General features: G+C 47.8%; 1 long non-coding RNA gene and 1 pseudogene across 1 annotated transcript; both read left to right on the top strand.

Moving 5' to 3' along the window:
• The first annotated feature begins 6697 nt into the window (after nucleotides 1-6697).
• Nucleotides 6698-7752, top strand: LOC137840004 (uncharacterized). The gene is made up of 3 exons (XR_011086392.1): nucleotides 6698-6775; nucleotides 7243-7419; nucleotides 7523-7752. It is a non-coding gene; the product is annotated as an uncharacterized lncRNA (long non-coding RNA).
• Nucleotides 7753-10231: 2479 nt separating this feature from the next.
• On the top strand, nucleotides 10232-13710 carry LOC137839990 (janus kinase and microtubule-interacting protein 3-like; annotated as a pseudogene).
• Nucleotides 13711-22021: the final 8311 nt, after the last annotated feature.

The following is a 22021-nucleotide window of genomic DNA, read 5'->3' as shown; positions in this document are numbered from 1 at the left end:
CAGAGCGTACACGGTAAGTACAACTCATCGTTTTTAAAAAGAAGTACTTTTGTTGCCCTGAAAAGCGAGTGAGCGTGGCGTTTGTGGGGGACGTCGAATTTCGACGATTCTTTCTGGTCAACGGTTGTAAATGATTGTGTTGATTAAAAAAGAAAACTTGATGTAACTCTACTTTTAACTGCCGTTTCAGATAGATTTGGAATTGCATCACATCCAATTTTGCCTAGAGCGTACACGGTAAGTAACACTCATTGTGTTTAAGGAGATTTACGTTTGTAATAGCAGAAGTGTAGCCGCGTTGCGTTGTACGTGTGAAAATTGGTCGAGGCGAAATGTTAATGTTTAATTTCATTCCTTTAGGTTCCACGGTGTTTGTTGGCTGCAAGTTTTCCACTGCAAGAAGAGGCTCGTATCATTGACCAGGAGCGAGCTACAATGGTGAGTAGCCATAACATTTATGTTAAACACTTCCTATTTCATGTCTAACAGTACTTGATTTAACAAATAACCATAAATAAATACAGTGTGGGCACTGAAGTTAACATATGTGATTATACTGCCTAATCTGTCACCGAGTAGATTGTTGCAAAGTAATATAAGATCCAAAGTTGTAATTCAGAATAGTTTTCAAAAGAAGGCCATTAGAATTATATACAAGTCTGATTACCCTGAACAAGCTATTAATTAAATCACAAATTCTTCAATTCAAAGATTTGGTAGATTATCAGACAAATAATGTCTAACAGTAATTGATTTAACACATCACGATAAGTAGATTGAGTGTGGGCACTCTCAAGTTAACATATGTGATTATACTGCCTAATCTGTTACAGAGTATGTTGTTGCCAAGTAATGTAGAATAGATCCAAAGTAGTAATCCAGAATAGTTTTGAAGAGGCCATTAGAATGATAAACAAATCTGATTACCTTGAACATAATAACAAGCTAAGTGTTTAATATGTCCTATGAAGTCAAAATTGGGCACCATCATGTGGTGAAATTTGGAATTGCATCACATCCAATTTTGCCTGGGAACAAACAGATTACATAAATCTTAGTTTTGAATAAACCACTCCTTCTCAAACAAGTAAACTCTGCCCATTTTGCGCAGTAGATGTTCTGTTAATATCTAGTATTTATACAAAGTCATAATTTAAATTGCTTTCAACCTTCATTCATCGGTTCAACCAACATTACTCGCTCTTATTACCAACTTGTATTGATTTAACTAAGCGTTTAATACTTCCTATCAGGTCTCAAATCGAGATTTGGCAAAATACAATTTCAGCAAATCCAATTTTGCCAGGGAACAAAAATAGATTAAATAAACTAAATAAGTCCTCTTCCCATTAAATAAATCAGAAAAGTCTGTCTTGTAACCAGTCCTCTTCAAACAAGTAAAGTCTGCCCATTTTGTGCCGTAGATTTTGTGTCTATGCCTAGTATTTAAACAAAATCATAATTTAAACGACTTCTTTCCTTCATTCACTTTGGAAATTTGGAATTGCAGCAAATCGAATTTTGCCAGGGAACAAAAATAGATCAATTAAACTAAATAAGTCTTCTTCCCATTAAATAAATTAAAAAAGTCTGTCTTGTAACCAGTCCTTTTCAAACAAGTAAAGTCTGCCCATTTTGTGCCGTCGATTTTGTGTTTATGCCTAGTATTTATACAAAATCATAATTTAAAGGACTTCATTCCTTCATTCACTTTGGAAATTTGGAATTGCAGCACATCAAATTTTGCCTGGGAAGAAAAGTAGATTAAATAAATTTAATAAGTCTTACTACTTCCCATTAAATAAATTAAATACGTCTTACTTGTTCCCACTCCTTTTCAAAACAGTAGTTTAAAACGAGGGCCCTTCACTCAACCTTTAACCCTATTTATTCACCTTCTAGGCTAAGTGTTAAAGGCTAAGTGTTAAAGGCTAAGTGTTAAAGGCTAAGTGTTAAAGGCTAAGTGTTAAAGGCTAAGTGTTAAAGGCTAAGTGTTAGAGGCTAAGTGCCAGAGGCTAGGCGCCAGAGGCGAGTTTTTGTGGGCTGAAGTTTTAGTGGGGTTAGTGTGAATACAATCCAAAAGAATACAACAGAATACAATACAATAGAATATAATACATAGATTAAATTCAATAGCTCTTACTACTTCCCATTAAATAAATTAAATACGTCTTACTTGTTCCCAATCCTTTTCAAAAAAGTAGTTTAAAACGAGGGCCCTTCACTCAACCTTTAACCTCAACCCCGCACGTCACATTGTGTTGTATCTGTGAATGTTGGTTGTGGCCAAATGATAGTTTTCTTTCATTCGTTTAGGTTCCACGGTGTTTGTTGGCTATGTTTTCCACTGTCAGAAGGATGAAAATACAAAGTACAACGCTTGGACGTGGGCGAAGACGTCACCGGTGAGTCCTTCCTTCCTATTTATTTACCTTCTAGATGCTAGAGGCTAAGTGTTAGAGGCTAAGTGTTAGAGGCTAAGTGTTAAAGGCAACACAATACGAACAACACAACACAATACGAACAACTCAACACAATATGAACAACACAATATGAACAACACAATATGAACAACACAACACAATACGAACAACACAACACAATACGAACAACACAACACAATACGAACAACACAACACATTACGAACAACACAACACAATACGAACAACACAACGATACTGCACTGAACAACACGATACCGCACTGAGAAACACGATACCGCACTGAACAACACGATACCGCACTGAACAACACCATGCCGCACTGAACACCATCCCGCACTGAACAACACCATGCCGCACTAAACAACACCATGCCGCACTGAACAACACCATGCCTCACTGAACGACACCATGCCGCACTGAAAGACACCATGCCGCACTGAACGACACCATGCCGCACTGAAAGACACCATCCCGCACTGAACACCATGCCGCACTGAACAACACCATCCTGCACTGAACAACACCATCCTGCACTGAACAACACCATGCCGCACTGAACAACATTATGCCGCACTGAACAACATTATGCCTCACTGAACATTATGCCGCACTGAACAACACCATGCCGCACTGAACAACACCATGCCACACTGAACAACACCATGCCGCACTGAACAACACCATGCCGCACTGAACAACACCATGCCGCACTGAACAACACCATGCCGCACTGAACAACATTATGCCGCACTGAACAACACCATGCCGCACTGAACAACACCATCCTGCACTGAACAACACCATTCCGCATTGAACACCATGCCGCACTGAACAACACCATCCCGCACTGAACAACACCATCCCGCACTGAACAACATTATGCCGCACTGAACAACATTATGCCGCACTGAACAACACCATGGCGCACTGAACAACACCATGCCGCACTGAACAACATTATAACGCACTGAACAACACCATCCCGCACTGAACAACACCATGCCGCACTAAACAACATTATGCCGCACTGAACAACATTATGCCGAAATGAACAACACCATGCCGCACTAAACAACACCATGCCGCACTGAACAACACCATGCCGCACTGAAAAACACCATGCCGCACTGAACAACACGATCCCGCATTGAACACCATCCCGCACTGAACAACACCATGCCGCACTGAACAACACCATGCCGCACTGAACAACACCATGCCGCACTGAACAACACCATGCCGCACTGAACAACACCATTCCGCACTGAACAACACCATGCCGCACTGAACAACATTATGCTGCACTGAACAACACCATGCCGCACTGAACAACAACATGCCGCACTGAAAAACATTATGCCGCACTGAACAACACCATGCCGCACTGAACAACACCATCCCGAACTGAACAACACCATGCCGCATTGAACAACACCATGCCGCACTGAACAACACCATCCTGCACTGAACAACACCATCCCGCACTGAACAACACCATGCCGCACTGAACAACACCATGCCGCACTGAACAACACCATGCCGCAATGAACAACACCATCCCGCACTGAACAACATTATGCCGCACTGAACAACATTATGCCGCACTGAACAACACCATGCCGCACTGAACAACACCATGCCGCACTGAACAACACCATGCCGCACTGAACAACACCATGCCGCACTGAACAACACGATCCCGCATTGAACAACACCATGCCGCACTGAACAACACCATCCTGCACTGAACAACACCATCCCGCACTGAACAACACCATGCCGCACTGAACAACATTATGGCGCACTGAACAACATTATGCCGCACTGAACAACACCATGCCACACTGAACAACACCATGCCGCACTGAACAACACCATGCCGCACTGAACAACACCATGCCGCACTGAACAACACCATCCCGCACTGAACAACACCATGCCGCACTGAGCAACACCATGCCGCACTGAGCAACACCATGCCGCACTGAACAACACCATCCCGCACTGAACAACACCATGCCGCACTGAACAACACCATTCCGCACTGAACAACACCATGCCGCACTGAACAACATTACGCTGCACTGAACAACACCATGCCGTACTGAACAACACCATGCCGCACTGAACAACACCATGCCGCATTGAACAACACCATGCCGCATTGAACAACACCATGCCGCACTGAACAACACCATCCTGCACTGAACAACACCATGCCGCATTGAACAACACCATGCCGCACTGAACAACACCATCCTGCACTGAACAACACCATCCCGCACTGAACAACACCATCCCGCATTGAACAACACCATCCTGCACTGAACAACACCATGCCGCACTGAACAACACCATGCCGCACTGAACAACACCATTCCGCACTGAACAACACCATGCCGCACTGAACAACACCATCCTGCACTGAACAACACCATCCCGCACTGAACAACACCATGCCGCATTGAACAACACCATCCTGCACTGAACAACACCATCCTGCACTGAACAACACCATGCCGCACTGAACAACACCATGCCGCACTGAACAACACCATGCCGCACTGAACAACACCATGCCGCACTGAACAACATTATGCCGCACTGAACAACATTATGTCGCACTGAACAACACCATGCCGCACTGAACAACACCATGCTGCACTGAACAACATTATGCCGCACTGAACAACACCATGCTGCACTGAACAACATTATGCCGCACTGAAAAACACCATGCCGCACTGAACAACACCATCCCGCACTGAACAACACCATGCCGCATTGAACAACACCATGCCGCACTGAACAACACCATGCTGCACTGAACAACACCATGCTGCACTGAACAACACGATCCTGCATTGAACAACACCATGCCGCACTGAACAACACCATCCTGCACTGAACAACACCATCCTGCACTGAACAACACCACCCCGTACTGAACAACACGATCCCGCATTGAACAACACCATCCCACACTGAACAACACCATGCCGCACTGAACAACACCATTCCGCACTGAACAACACCATGCCGCACTGAACAACACCATGCCGCACTGAACAACACCATGCCGCACTGAACAACACCATGCCGCATTGAACAACACCATGCCGCACTGAACAACACCATCCTGCACTGAACAACACCATCCCGCACTGAACAACACCATGCCGCATTGAACAACACCATGCCGCACTGAACAACACCATCCTGCACTGAACAACACCATCCCGCACTGAACAACACCATGCCGCACTGAACAACATTATGGCTTACTGAACAACATTATGCCGCACTGAACAACACCATGCCGCACTGAACAACACCATGCCGCACTGAACAACACCATGCCGCACTGAACAACATTATGCCGCACTGAACAACACCATGCCGCACTGAACAACACCATGCCGCACTGAACAACACCATGCCGCACTGAACAACACCATGCCGCACTGAACAACACAACGTCGCACTGAACAACACGACGCCGCACAGAACAACACGACGCCGCACAGAATAACACAATACCGCACAGAACAACACAATACCGCACAAACAGTTTTAGATAATATTTCGTCGCAGTCATGTCACGCGGACATGACGTCAATAGGCGGAACTCACGGCAAAATTATAATCCGTGGGCGTGGCTTGCAACAGGAAGTAGGAAAGCGGCAATTCTGGCAAACAAGACACAGCGGTTAGTAACACGATGACTTACAAGGCAAATATTTTTGTTTTCAGCTTGCAACTTGACCGTCTAGAGCGTACAAGGTAATTACAACTGTTTTTTTTTAGCCCTGAAAAGCGAGGGAGTGTGGCGTTTGGGAGGAATGTCGAACTCGGCGTCTGCTTCCAGCCACAGACGCCAAATTTCGACGATTATTTCGACTGGTCAACGGTTGTAAATTATTGCGTTGACTAAAAACTTTATTTAACTCTACTCTTAACTTTGCCGTTTCAGATATGCGGGTATTACACCGCGGAAATGACGTCAATAGGCTGAACTCTCGCCAAAATTCAAATCTGTGGGCGCAATGGCCTTGAGCGAGACACCGGATACAAACACGACGATTATCAACAGAAATATCTTTATTTTCTGCTTGCAAGTGGACCGTCTAGAGCGTACACGGTAAGTACAACTCATTGTGTTTAAAAAGATTTACGTTTGTGTAGTTTGCGTTGCGTTGTATCTGTGAATGTTGGTTGAGGCTAAATGTTAATGTTTAATTTCATTCCTTTAGGTTCCACGGTGTTTGTTGGCTGTATGTTTTCCACTGCAAGAAGAGGCTCGTATCATTGACCAGCAGGAGCTACAATGGTGAGTACCCCTTTCGTCTTCCATTTATGTTAAACACTTCCTATTTCATGTCTAACAGTACTCGATTTAACAAATAACCATAAATAAATACAGTGTGGGCAGTCACGTTAACATATGTGATTATCCTGCCTAATATGTCTATCACAAATATGTCACTAATCACTAATATGTTTATTTGTTTATCACAACACCTTTGGACCTTCAGCAATCGATTATTTCCCTTCATCTACATAGAGACAGAACGATGGTGTCTTAAACATCTCATTCATTTCACCAAATAACTTCACGCAGGTGGATAACGGCCGTCTCGGTCACGCTATGTTGCGTGATGCAGTTTTGAAGAACCAAATGCATTTATTCAATGAATAAGTCAAGCTAGTTCTATGTTTATGATGTTGTAAGTTACGGTACCGATTGAAGTTGAGTTCGAAGCCAGTGGAAAACAGCGCTGCGTTTGTGCTCTCCAGGTACAAATGTTGTGATCTCTGACTGACGACCGGGCGAGACTCGAGTAAGAGATGTCCAAACGAGCTCCGGCAGGGCGGGCCAAGGCGGAGCGAACGGACGCCCTTCAGGCCGCCAATGACGAGCTGAGAACCAAACTGATGGACGTCCAGTTAGAACTTCAGCAGGAGAAGAACAAGGTGAAAACCTCAACAGACAGACACTGCCTGCCTCCCTGCCTGCCTCCCTCCCTCCCAGTTTTCCCGATGTAGATTAGACATGCGTGTGCCATGACTGTGTCAGCCTACATCAACAAATGCACCGAGGACGTCAGCACCACTAAGAATATCATCACCCGGGGCAACCAACGACCCTGGATGACTGAGGAGGTACGTCAAACGCTACGAGCGCGGAACTCTGCCTTCAAGTCTGGCGACAAGGAGACACTGAGGACAGCGAGAGTCAACTTGAACCGTGCCATCAGGATAGCGAAGCGAGACCGCAGTCGAAAATTTCAGGATCGTTTCCACGACGTCAAAAACATCAGGAGTATGTGGCAAGGCATACGGGCGATTACAGACGACAACTCACCCTCCCCCCCCCCCGGTGGGTGTAGTTGATGCTGACTTTCTAAATGGTCTAAATAACTTCTTTGGGAGGTTCGAGGCACTAAACGGCACTCCAGCAGTTAAAACTGTCCCCCATCAGGAAGAGGAGGTACTCTGCCTTGACTCCGCCGATGTGTTGAAGACCCTGAGGAGAGTCAACCCCTGTAAGGCCCCTGGCCCGGACAACATTCCTGGGCGTGTGTTCAGGGAATGTGCAAGTCATCTGGCTGGGGTCATCACAGACATTTTTAACACCTCGCTGGGCCAAGCCACAGTGCCGGCGTGCTTTAAGACTGCCTCCATCATTCCGGTGCCGAAGAAACCTCAAATCACCTCATTTAATGATTACCGGCCTGTTGCACTGACTCCGGTTATGATGAAGTGCTTCGAAAGGCTGCTTAAAGGTCACATCGTTTCCAGACTCCCCCTATTATTTGACCCGTTCCAGTTTGCCGACCGGCAAAACCGCTCCACTCAGGAAGCCATCTCCTCCGTTCTTCACCTGAGCCTGGCTCACCTGGAGGAGAAGAACACCCATGTGCGGAGGCTGTTCCTGGACTTCAGCTCAGCGTTTAACACCATCATCCCACAGCATCTGGTAGGAAAATTGGAACACCTGGGCTTCAACACCCCCCTTCGCAACTGGCTGCTAGACTTCCTCACCAACAGACCTCAGTCAGTCCGGGTCGGACAGAACACCTCTGATGTCATCACCCTCAGCACAGGCTCCCTTCAGGGCTGCGTCCTGAGCCCCCTGCTGTGCACCCTGATGACACACGACTGCGTCCTCAGGTTCACCACCAATCACATCGTGAAGTCAGCAGACGACACAACGGTGGTGGGGCTCATCAGAGACAACAACGACCTGGACTACAGAGAGGAGGTGGAGCAGCTGGTGGGCTGGTGCAGAGAAAACAGCCTGATCCTGAATGAGGAGAAGATGAAGGAGATCATCGTCGACTTCAGGAAAAAACAGCCTCACCACGCTCCACTGATCATCAACAGCTCAGCTGTGGAGGTGGTCAGCAGCACCAAATTCCTGGGGGTCCACATCACAGAAGACCTCACCTGGACTATGAACACTACGGCACTGGTCAAGAGGGCACAGAAGCGCTTGTACTTCCTGCGGAGGATGAGGAGAGCCCACCTGCCCCCACCCATCATGAGGACGTTCTACAGGAGCACCATAGAGAGCATTCTGACAAGCTGTCTCTCTGTGTGGTGTGGAGGCTGCACCGCCTCCGATTGGAAGAACGTGAGGAGAGTGGTGAGGACAGCAGAGAGGATCATAGGGGCTCCTCTTCCCTCCATTCAGGACATTTCATCTCAGCGCTGCATGTCCCGTGCCCGTAACATCATCAATGACCCATCACACCCCCACCATGGACTGTTCTCCCTGCTGCCCTCTGGGAAGAGGTTTGCAGCATCCGCTGCAGGTCCACCAGGTTCTGCAACAGCTTTTTCCCTGCTGTCATCAGACTGTTGAACACTAGAACTGTTGAGCTCTAAACTGAACTCTGCATCACACATTCACAGAACTGTACTTTATGACACTACGGACCTCTATCTTGCACTATCTCGCACTACCAACTTTACTGAACTTGTATAAACCCTTTAAATAGAAGTTTAATACATGGTTTAGCATTCCTCTGCACACTCTTGAATACTGTTTTGCCTACTTGCACTATTGCATAATTATCACTGCTGCACTTTATACTTATTTTTAATATATATATATATATATATATATATATATAGTATATGTATATATATATATATATTTTCATAGGATATGTTACTTCTATTCAACTGCAATATCACTACTTTGTTGTAAGACGTATGCAACGGAATTTCGTTTTGTATGCACCATGTGCAGACAAGATGACAATAAAGTTTGTCTAAGTCTAAGTCTAAGTCATGTCAGGTCAGCTGTCTGGAGAGAGAGAGAAGTCAGGACCTGCGGGCGGAGCACCACCGTGCCACCGCCGCCATGACGGAACTCAAAAGCAAACTCCATGAGGAGAAGCAGAAAGAGTTAGCCATTACCAGGGAGACATTACTGCGGCAGCATGAAATGGAGCTGATGAGAGTGATCAAAATCAAAGATGGAGAGATCCAGCGACTGAATGCCTTGGTCCTCAGCCTGAGGGACGGCTCCATGGACAAGGTGATCCGCTCTATCCGTGTCTGACTATCCGCACGCCACGTCGGGCTTCGATGCGGCCGCTACCGTATTGTGTAGCTTGTCCCCAGTAAGCGTCGCGGCGCTCCGTTGCGGTCTCAACGGCCCGGTGTGGCGCAATGTCTGCTCAGGTGAGGAGGGGGGGCGCTTTGCTGGCGGAGGTGGAGGAGACGCGGCGGTGTCGGGAGACCGAGCGGTGTCGCCTCCACCAGGAGCGCGGAAGAAGCCCTGGCAGCGGCCCAGCAGGCCTGGCAGTCCCGAGCGGCCGAGCTCCGATCGGCTCATCACCAGCATCGGGAGGAGATGAGCCGAACCAAGAGAGACTGCGAGAGGGAGATCCGCCGACTGGTAGGACTGATCAGATGCGCGGTGCGTGGCTATGTTCCCAATTTCGTTGTATACCTGCAGTGCAATGACACCTAAGGCATTCTATTCTATTCTATTTCACAAGAAGAAAATGTCCGGTTGCTCGCTTCGCTTTTGTCACAGCAAAGGTGTTCTAGTCGATTCAAGAAAAAAATTGGCCGGTTGCTCTCTTTGTTTTTGTCACAATTCTGGCAAATGAGTTTGCCCGCCTGCCTGAGCGCTCCCCGTTTGTACATCCAGACGGATGAGATCAAGCTGAAAGACAGAGCGGTTAGTGTTTTGGATGAAGCCCTGGGGCCGGCCACGTCCACCGCCTTCAGCTGCAGACTCAGGCTGCCGAGCAGCAGATCGCTGCCCTGAGGGATTCCCAAAGGGCGGGCCTAAACTACCCTGGAAGTGGGGTCAACGCCGCTACTAGCAATCCTCTTCATTGCATAAGCCACCTCATCACACACTTGCAGTACGCATGACTTAGTTCGTTGCTGGAGGAAGGTAGCACAAAAACAGTTTTGAACTTTGAACGAGTGCTTGTGTGTGTGTGTTGCGGGGCGTTTTCAGTCTCAGGAGGATCGGGACACGCGACGGTTTCATCTGAAAATCGCTGAGCTCAGCGCAGTCATCAGGAAACTGGAGGATCGAAACGCCCTGCTTTCTGAAGAGCGCAATGAACTGGTAATTTATTGACGGCACGCTTGAAGGTTTGCGCTACGTTTGATGCGCGCCATCCAGCGAGGCACCCATTGCGCTTGCTTATTAGTTGAGCGGCGCGGCGAGTCGGTTGCCTGGTAGATGTCTTTTATTGGGAGCCAAAGCCACGATTCCGTTCAAACCGATGCAAAAGGAATGGATACGTTCTGGCCCGCGTGTTGTGCGTCTTTCACATCCCGCACTTCATGCTTGCAGCTAAAGCGACTGAGAGAAACAGAAAGCCAGTTTCTGCCACTCCTGTACAAAAACAAACGCCTGAGCAGGAAGAATGAAGAACTCTCGCTGGTGCTGTGTCGCCTTGAAAACAAAGTGCGCTTTGTCACCCAGGAGAACGAGGAGATGGCAAGCTTGGTAAGTCGACGCGGACAACGGCGGCGTGCCAACAGAGTCCACTGCATTTGTGTTCCACAGAGAAGGCCTAGTTCGCTCAATGACCTGGACCGCGGTTGCGGCCAGCAGGACGGTGAAATGGAGTTCCTTCAAGTTGTGGAGCAGCGGCACATCATCGACGACTTGTCCAAGGTCTTCAGGCAGGCGACTCGGTGCACGTACGGCAGCGCCGCGCTCGCTCGCTGTCGCCAGGAAACCTTTTCCGTCCAAAGCTTGGCCGGCGGCCGCCATCCAAAAAATTGGCCCCTTAAATTCCGACCTTTCAAGCAGGAGCATTGTGCGCACGCGTTTGAACACGCTTTAGACTTGTTTTGCCGTTTTCAGCAGCTCAAAGCTCCCGTTTTGTCCGCGCCTTTGCCACTCGCTGTGCGCTGAAAACGACGGACTTGCCCGGCTGCTCAGCCCGTCAACCATGAGCCGCGAGCGCGACGTCATTGTCCGTAGGCAGCTAGTGGCAAAATGCACCCTGTTAGAGTTGCGCTCGCTCCAACTTATTTTGCAAGAACCACACGGGAGACAAGTAAGTTCTTTTGGACACCTGCAGGTGGAGAGTCCATCCGTTGTACGAATGAAGTCTGACTCTCGGCTCCTGCACGAGCATTTTAATTAAGAGAAACAGGGTGGGTGTAAGAGTGGATTGAATAGAGGAAGCCCTTGACCTCTAGTCAAAACATAGCAAGGGGTGTTTTACGACTTTGTGTAGGAAGGGATAAGCGATAGGGATAAATAAGGGATAAATAATATTATTTATTACAGGTTGCAGTCAAAGTCAAAGCAACACAATGATACGATAAAGATAATCTGGAAAACCCTGACACACCCTGTAGTTGTCACTTTTGGAAAAGACGAGCGTCCCTCCAATCATCGCCGGTGACGTGTTTTTCAGGCTCTGGAGACAGGAGCTCATGTCAGAAATGTCATTGTGAGTCGCGTTTGTTTCTGCGCCGGAGCCGTTCGTTCCCTTTGCATCCAAAGAATCTCAAAGGCGGATTATTTGTGTCGACAGGAGAGAGATTTGCTGCTACGATACCGACGTCGAGAATCTCTGAGGAGGAACAAAGCGTGAGGTCCTGCAAGGTGAGTCTGTTTGTTTGCGGCTGCTTGGTGTTGCGCAAGATGAAATGGCCTTTTTCTCGCTATCGTTCCTCTCGTCGATTCATCGTGAGGTGTCGCTTCAGTTTGTTCAGAGAGATGTTTGCTTCCGCGCCCGCAGGTCATCGAAACATTTTACGGCTACGACGAAGACGTGTTGGTGGACCCGGACGGATCGTCCTTGTCTTTTCACACCGACAGAACCCCCGACACGGAACCCGAAGAGGTAGCCCGCCATTTCTGCCAGCGTATTGGCACCAAACATTCCTCTTCAGCCTGGAATCGGACTCGTCTTTGCGTCGCGGGTGCTTTGTCGCCGGTCTGACTGATTCTGGTACTAGTGCTGTGTTGCATTGGTGTGTGCATGAAGAGGCGGAGCTTCGCTACCGCCAGCTGACGCAAGAATATCAAGCGCTGCAACGAGCCTACGCTCTGCTAGCCCAGACCAGCGAAGGGGACTACGACGCCGAGAAGGAGATCAAGGTGGCGCCCCTTCCCGCAACCCCCGGCCGGGTCGCAGCCTCCCCGTTCTCACCCAGCCTCGGGTGTTCTCTGGTCTGAAAGGAGGAGGAGGAGCCTCCCTCCTCCTCCTTTCAGACCAGAGAAAAGCTGATGGTAGAAATGGGTCACTATCAAAGCAGAGTAGCAGATCTGGAGTCAGCGCTGAAGCAACAAGGACAGGTAAGCTCATCAATGAGCACACCTTTTTCTCAGACAAAATAGCTACATTCTTCAGTCACTCATCCGTCTGGCATTACTGGACCAACCCCCCCCCCCCCCCCCCCCCCGAACGTGGCTGGGAAAATGCGGAGAAAAGCAAATGTCATTTTCCAGTCAACCAAAGAATTTGTGGATGAAAATGACACAACATTCCAAAGCTGTCCACGCGTTTGTCTCTTCTAGAATGTCAAGTGGGTGGAGGAGAAGCAGCTGCTGCGTCAGAGCAATCAGCAGTTGGCCGAAAAGGTGACGGAAAGAAAGGCGCTGGGCGGAGTCGCTTGGCGTCACACCTGTCGGGAAGCCCCGCAGATGAGGTCTGACTGTCTTTTCAGGTCAGGCGGATGGAGGCGGAAGAAGCGCGTCTGAAAGAGCACATCCAGGATATCCGAGACCAAAACGAACTGCTTGAGTTCCGCATCCTGGAGCTGGAGGTGGGAAGACTCGCACAAGCGTGTTGAGGCCAGAGATGTGACGGACGGACGGACGGACGGACGGACGGACGGATGCATGCCTCTGCCTTTCAGGAGAGGGAGTGGCGCTCCCCCGTCTTGAAGTTTCTGCAAGTCCGTTTCCCAGACGGCCTCAGCCCTTTGCAGATCTACTGCGAGGCCGAGGGCGTGAGCGTACGTAAGGCGTCCCTTGCAACCCTAACCTTAACCCGAGGTCCCAGAACACCTTACATTGCTCCTTGCGCCTTTCCCCCGGACATCGTCATCAGTGATCTGATGAAGAAGCTGGACATCCTGGGCTATAACGCCGTAAGTGTATGTCGAACTCCTTATGTTCGCACTCCACGAGACTCGGCGGCTCAAATGTGACTTTTGGAAGGCTTTGCGCTGAAAGAAGCTTGTTGACGCTGTGCCTTTGGGCTCTTGCAGAATCTCACCAACGAGGAGCAGGTGGTCGTGATTCACGCCAGGACCCTTCTCACCCTAGCCGAGAAGGTAACGCGCACGTCCACGCACGCTCTCGCATTCTGCTTATGTGACAGCAGCCTTTCCTCAGTGGTTAGAATACATCAAAGTGACCAAGTCAGCACTTCAACAGAAGATGTTGGACATTGAAAGTGAGAAGGTAGACAGACACGCGACATCAGCCAAGGGGAACTCCGGCAATGTGCCCCAACAATTCTGACCTTGAGCTGTGCTAGGATATGTTCTGCAAGCAGAAGGGCTACCTGGATGAAGAGTTGGACTTCAGGAAGTGTTCCATGGACCAGGCTCATAAGGTAAGCCGCCCTCAAATCTCCCGCCGGACCACTGATGGACGAGGATTGCGGCCCAGAGGATCCTGGAGCTGGAGGCCATGTTGTACGAGGCGCTACCGCAGCGGGACTGCCCCGCCACGGACGGCGAAAAAGCCAGCCACGCTGGCGTGAATGACGTGCTGACGGCGGATCAGAGAGAAGAGCTTAGGAGCGCCGTGGACCAATGGAAGCGAGCCCTGATGTGCGAGTTGAGGGAGCGCGACGCTTGCAATCTCCAAGAGAGAATGGATCTGCTGCACAGCGCGCAACAGGTAAGGGCCCAAAGCCAGCCCGGCACTTACTTGCACGCTTACTGGCTTTTGAATGCCACTTTCCATTTGTCCGTCCTAGAGGAACAAAGAGCTGAAAGAATTCATCGAAGCTCAGAAGAGACAAATCAAACAATTGGAGGAGAAGTTTCTGTTTCTCTTTCTATTCTTCTCCTTGGCCTTCATTCTGTGGCCCTAACACCAGCTGGTGAGTGAGCTCCAGCGGCACCGCACTCGACACCTCCGATACACTGCCAGCCGGTCTCAGACGTTGGCAGACGCTCCGATGCCAACGTATACCCCCCGCCACGGTGACAGAGGCACCGCGTCACACCGGCGCTCATCCAATCAGAAGGCAGGAAAAGCAAATTCACATGCAGGGCACTTTTGAACCAGAAGAGAGCGCCACAAAAAACGGTTGTTGCCCCAAACGCGCACTAAAAAGGGTCAGAATAACAAGAGTCCCACTGGCCAGCCGGGGCCACCCGTCCAGCTGTTTCTTCAGGGGGGAAAAAAATTGGAGTCACCGGTGAGTACATTTTGCATTTAGCTCTGCTTTTCTGCTTCTGTCTTCAAGTGTGTGGCATCCTGCGATCAAAGATTCAGCCAACCCCAAAGCGGTTGACCTCAACGTCCCACCACCATGCCTACCAGAGCAGGTGACGTGATGCTTTGGACATCCTTCCGTCTCAGATGCCCAAAAGTACTCTTTGCCACATCTTTGTCTTTGTCATGGTGTTGAAAGAGTTTTGCAGCCCTCTCCTAGAAACACTTTTCATAAACTGCCGGCCGTTCTATTCACCACGGGAGTTCTCCTCGATCGTCATGGCGGCTGTTTACATCCCACCACACGCACGTGCGAGTGAAGCCACGCAGATGCTGGCTGACCAGGTGACAGATATGGAGAAACTTCTACCAAATTCACTAATCATTGTTCTGGGTGATCTTAACAGGGCGAACCTCACACACGAACTCCCCAGATACAGACAGCACATAACGTGTCCCACCAGAGGGGCACAGACACTGGACCACTGCTACACCGTAATTAAGGATGCATACCACTCTGTGGCTCGTGCAGCTTTAGGACTCTCGGACCACTGTCTAGTTCATCTGGTCCCTGCCTACAGACAGAAACTAAAAACTTCTAAGCCTGTGGTGAGGACTGTCAGGAAGTGGACAGTGGAGTCAAGGCAGGACCTCCAAGCCTGCTTTGACTGCACCGATTGGAGTGTTTTTGATGCTGCAAATTCAGACTTGCATGAACTCACTGACACTGTCACATCATACATCAGTTTTTGTGAGGATCTGTGTGTGCAGACTAAGACCTTCTGCACGTACAACAACGACAAACCTTGGTTTACACCGAACCTTAGGAGGCTGCGCAAAGTCAAGGAGGAGGCCTACAGGAGCGGCGACCGGGACCTGTTCAAGCAGACCAGAAACACACTGAACCGAGAGGTCAGGAAAGCCAGGAGGTGTTACGGGGAGAGCCTGGAGAGACACCTCTCTGCCAATCCTGATCCCTCAACAGTGTGGAAAGGCCTGCAGAGCATCACGGGCTTCAAGAAACGAACCCCCCGTCCTGTGGAGAGCCCAAGGCTCGCTGACCAGCTAAACAGGTTCTACTGCAGGTTTGATCGGTCCTCCCACACAACGGGACCTCCTGCAGCACAACCCACACAATCCACATACTCACCTCCCCCCACAACTGCTCTGTCCGCACCTCCATCACCCTGGTCACCGACTCTCTCTCTTGCAGAGGCCGCGCCCGCACTCCAGATTCGCGAGGAGGAAGTGCGCCAGATGTTCCGGAGACAAAAGATCAGGAAGGCACCGGGCCCAGACGGCGTGTCACCTTCCTGCTTGAAAGTCTGCGCTGAGCAGCTGGCGCCCACCTTTGCACGGATCTTCAACCGTTCCCTGGAGCTGTGTGAGGTGCCCTCGTGCTTCAAGAGCTCCACCATCGTTCCAGTGGCCAAGAAGCCCGCCATCACAGGTATGAATGACTATAGACCTGTTGCACTGACATCTGTGGTCATGAAATCTTTCGAGAGGTTAGTACTGAACCACCTGAAGGATGTCACGGGCCCCCTGCTGGACCCCCTCCAGTTTGCCTACCGGGCAAACAGGTCGGTAGATGATGCGGTCAACATGGGACTGCACTACATCCTGCAACACCTGGACACCCCAGGAAAGTACGCCAGGATCCTGTTTGTGGACTTCAGCTCGGCGTTCAACACCATCGCTCCTGACATCCTCCAACAGAAGCTCATCCAGCTTGCGGTGCCTGCCTCCACCTGTCAGTGGATCACCAGCTTCCTGACCAACAGGAGACAGCGTGTGAGGCTGGGGAGCATCACATCTGACACCCTGACCACCAACACTGGAGCCCCTCAGGGATGCGTCCTCTCCCCGCTGCTCTTCTCCCTCTACACCAACGATTTCTCCGCAAGTGACTCTTCCGTGAAGCTCCTGAAGTATGCAGACGACACCACTCTCATCGGACTGATCCAGAACGGTGATGAGACTGCGTACAGACAGGAGGTGGAGCGGCTGGTCCACTGGTGCAGCCAAAACCACCTGGACCTGAACCCGCTCAAGACCGTGGAGATGACAGTGGACTTCAGGCGAGGCCCTTCACCACTTTCACCCCTCACTATCCGCAGTAATACTATTCTCTCCACAGACACCTTCAAGTTCCTGGGAACCACAATCTCTCAGGACCTGAAATGGACCGGCCACATAGACTCCGTCCGGAAGAAGGCCCAGCAGAGGCTGTACTTCCTGAGACAGCTCAAGAAGTTCAACCTGCCACGGGAGCTGCTGAAGACCTTCTACACTGCCATCATCCAGTCTGTCCTCTGCACCTCCATCACTGTCTGGTTTGGATCGGCCTCCAAACAAGACAAGCACAGACTGCAACGGACAATAAGGACTGCAGAAAAGATAATTGGAATCAACCTCCCATCTATCCAAGACTTGTACCTGTCCAGGACCAGGAAACGTGCAAGTAACATCTCAACAGACCCTTCGCACCCAGGTTGCAGCCTGTTTGAACTACTCCCCTCCGGACGCCGTTATAGAGCTCTGTACACTAAAACCAGCAGACACAGAGACAGCTTCTTCCCCCAGGCTGTCGCTCTGATGAACTCACACCACTCTTAGAGTCTCAGAGTCATTACTGTGCAATAACATCCCGCTTGCCACACCTTTCTTGTCTACACTGTTTGTACTATGTGTCCTCTCTGCATCCATTGCAGCCTGGTCATCCTAGAAGAGGGACCCTCCCATCTGTGGTCTCTTCTCAAGGTTTCTCATTTCCCCTAGCTGGAGTTTTGAGTTTTTCCTTGCCCTCTTGGGAGTTTAAGATCAGGGGGTGTTTGAGAATATCTTTCGTTCTTCACATGTCCTGAGTGTTGTTGTTAGTCACCTAAATGTTGAACAGAGGCTGTGATTTACCGAAGTCAAATTCCTTGTTTGGCACGCTCAAACATGGCGAATAAAAAACTCTTGAACTCTTGAACTCTTGATCTGCGGCAATACGGTGTCTTTTCAAAGGTGCAAATAAATCCAGCGTGGGCGGAACACGCACGTCTTCGGTTTTTCCCGCTTTGTTTGTGTGACAGCTGTTGTGAAAATTTTATACAAATAAAGTTGTATAGTACAGGTTTGGCCAAGCCGCAACTCCCGAACCGCATGCGGCTCTTTTATGTTCATATCAACATTTGTGTGTGTGTGGGGGGTTGTGCGTGTTGGCTTCACTTGAGTTCAATTTGGTATTTTGGTCAAAAGCGCATGTGGTGAAATTCCACAAAGTAGGATGGGCAAACACATTTCTTTAAACTATGAGTGTCAATTGGGCTCTCGAAATGGCAGGGAAAAGATGCACAGCAAAACGAAAATACGTAGATGAACACAGGACGTTTTAATCAGAGTGGGAAAGTTTCTATTTTTTGTTGAACGTGATGGCAAACCATTCTGCCTGATATGTCAGACCTCAGCGCATTTCAAAGATTCAAATCTTCAGCGCCATGCACTTCAGCTCACTCCATGCTAACATTGATCAGGCGTCGAACCCGCAACATCATGCTTAAGAGGTGGCCATGCTAACCAGTGCGCCATTATGTCAACGCATAATAACTGTAAGTCTACTGATCAAAACAGCGGTTACTATATGACGTCGCTACGTCGTGGTCACGTGACGCAGACAAGACGTCAATGGACGTGGGCAGAGTTAACTTGTTTAAAAGGGAGTGGGCAGAAGAAATATTTAATTTATTTAAATCTATTTTGAGTGCACACCATTATGCCAATGCATAACAACTGTAAATCTACTAAACAAAACAGCGGTTGCTATATGACATCTGCCACGTCGTGGTCACGTGACATACGTGACGTCGATGGGCGTAACTTTCGCCGGAATTCAAATCCGCGGGGAGAGTTAACTTGTTTAAAAGAGAGTGGGCAGAAGAATTATTTAATTTATTTAAATCTATTTGGTGTGTGCGCCATTATGTCAATGCATAACAACTGTAAGTCTACTAAACAAAACAGCGGTTGCTATATGACGTCTGCCACGTCGTGGTCACGTGACGCGGACGTGACGTCGACGCCTACTTTACATCCCACCGATCACAGGACCCCTCGGCTGCATAACCGTGCCCCCTTCCCAACCAATCGGATTTGCTATACGCGAAAACGACGCCAATGGAAAGAGCTTCCGCCCAAATTTAAATCCGTGGGCGTGGCTCGCAGCAGGAAGTAGGAAAACGGCGGCGATGTTGACAAAGACACAGCGGATGGTAACATACGACTAACAAGAGAAATATTTTTATTTTCTGCTTGCAACTGGACCGTCCAGAGCGTACACGGTAAGTACAACTCATCGTTTTTAAAAAGAAGTACTTTTGTTGCCCTGAAAAGCGAGTGAGCGTGGCGTTTGTGGGGGACGTCGAATTTCGACGATTCTTTCTGGTCAACGGTTGTAAATGATTGTGTTGATTAAAAAAGAAAACTTGATGTAACTCTACTTTTAACTGCCGTTTCAGATAGATTTGGAATTGCATCACATCCAATTTTGCCTAGAGCGTACACGGTAAGTAACACTCATTGTGTTTAAGGAGATTTACGTTTGTAATAGCAGAAGTGTAGCCGCGTTGCGTTGTACGTGTGAAAATTGGTCGAGGCGAAATGTTAATGTTTAATTTCATTCCTTTAGGTTCCACGGTGTTTGTTGGCTGCAAGTTTTCCACTGCAAGAAGAGGCTCGTATCATTGACCAGGAGCGAGCTACAATGGTGAGTAGCCATAACATTTATGTTAAACACTTCCTATTTCATGTCTAACAGTACTTGATTTAACAAATAACCATAAATAAATACAGTGTGGGCACTGAAGTTAACATATGTGATTATACTGCCTAATCTGTCACCGAGTAGATTGTTGCAAAGTAATATAAGATCCAAAGTTGTAATTCAGAATAGTTTTCAAAAGAAGGCCATTAGAATTATATACAAGTCTGATTACCCTGAACAAGCTATTAATTAAATCACAAATTCTTCAATTCAAAGATTTGGTAGATTATCAGACAAATAATGTCTAACAGTAATTGATTTAACACATCACGATAAGTAGATTGAGTGTGGGCACTCTCAAGTTAACATATGTGATTATACTGCCTAATCTGTTACAGAGTATGTTGTTGCCAAGTAATGTAGAATAGATCCAAAGTAGTAATCCAGAATAGTTTTGAAGAGGCCATTAGAATGATAAACAAATCTGATTACCTTGAACATAATAACAAGCTAAGTGTTTAATATGTCCTATGAAGTCAAAATTGGGCACCATCATGTGGTGAAATTTGGAATTGCATCACATCCAATTTTGCCTGGGAACAAACAGATTACATAAATCTTAGTTTTGAATAAACCACTCCTTCTCAAACAAGTAAACTCTGCCCATTTTGCGCAGTAGATGTTCTGTTAATATCTAGTATTTATACAAAGTCATAATTTAAATTGCTTTCAACCTTCATTCATCGGTTCAACCAACATTACTCGCTCTTATTACCAACTTGTATTGATTTAACTAAGCGTTTAATACTTCCTATCAGGTCTCAAATCGAGATTTGGCAAAATACAATTTCAGCAAATCCAATTTTGCCAGGGAACAAAAATAGATTAAATAAACTAAATAAGTCCTCTTCCCATTAAATAAATCAGAAAAGTCTGTCTTGTAACCAGTCCTCTTCAAACAAGTAAAGTCTGCCCATTTTGTGCCGTAGATTTTGTGTCTATGCCTAGTATTTAAACAAAATCATAATTTAAACGACTTCTTTCCTTCATTCACTTTGGAAATTTGGAATTGCAGCAAATCGAATTTTGCCAGGGAACAAAAATAGATCAATTAAACTAAATAAGTCTTCTTCCCATTAAATAAATTAAAAAAGTCTGTCTTGTAACCAGTCCTTTTCAAACAAGTAAAGTCTGCCCATTTTGTGCCGGCGATTTTGTGTTTATGCCTAGTATTTATACAAAATCATAATTTAAAGGACTTCATTCCTTCATTCACTTTGGAAATTTGGAATTGCAGCACATCAAATTTTGCCTGGGAAGAAAAGTAGATTAAATAAATTTAATAAGTCTTACTACTTCCCATTAAATAAATTAAATACGTCTTACTTGTTTCCACTCCTTTTCAAAACAGTAGTTTAAAACGAGGGCCCTTCACTCAATCTTTAACCTCAACCCCGCACGTTGTGTTGTATCTGTGAATGTTGGTTGTGGCCAAATGATAGTTTTCTTTCATTCGTTTAGGTTCCAAGAAAACTTGATGTAACTCTACTTTTAACTGTCGTTTCAGATAAGCGGGTATTACGTCGCAGTCATGTGCCGCGGATATGACGTAATTGCCGGAACCTCCGCCAAAATTCAAATCTGTTGGCGCGATGGCCGTGAGCCACTGAGCAGCGACGATTATCAACAGAAATATCTTTATTTTCTGCTTGCAACTGGACCGTCTAGAGCGTACACGGTAAGTAACACTCATTGTGTTTAAGGAGATTTACGTTTGTAATAGCAGAAGTGTAGCCGCGTTGCGTTGTACGTGTGAAAATTGGTCGAGGCGAAATGTTAATGTTTAATTTCATTCCTTTAGGTTCCACGGTGTTTGTTGGCTGCAAGTTTTCCACTGCAAGAAGAGGCTCGTATCATTGACCAGGAGC

Source organism: Syngnathus scovelli, unplaced genomic scaffold (genome assembly GCF_024217435.2).
Source record: "Syngnathus scovelli strain Florida unplaced genomic scaffold, RoL_Ssco_1.2 HiC_scaffold_30, whole genome shotgun sequence".
NCBI lineage: Eukaryota > Metazoa > Chordata > Actinopteri > Syngnathiformes > Syngnathidae > Syngnathus > Syngnathus scovelli.
The sequence above is the reverse complement of the archived record's forward strand: the minus strand, read 5'-3'. Positions and strand labels throughout refer to the sequence as shown.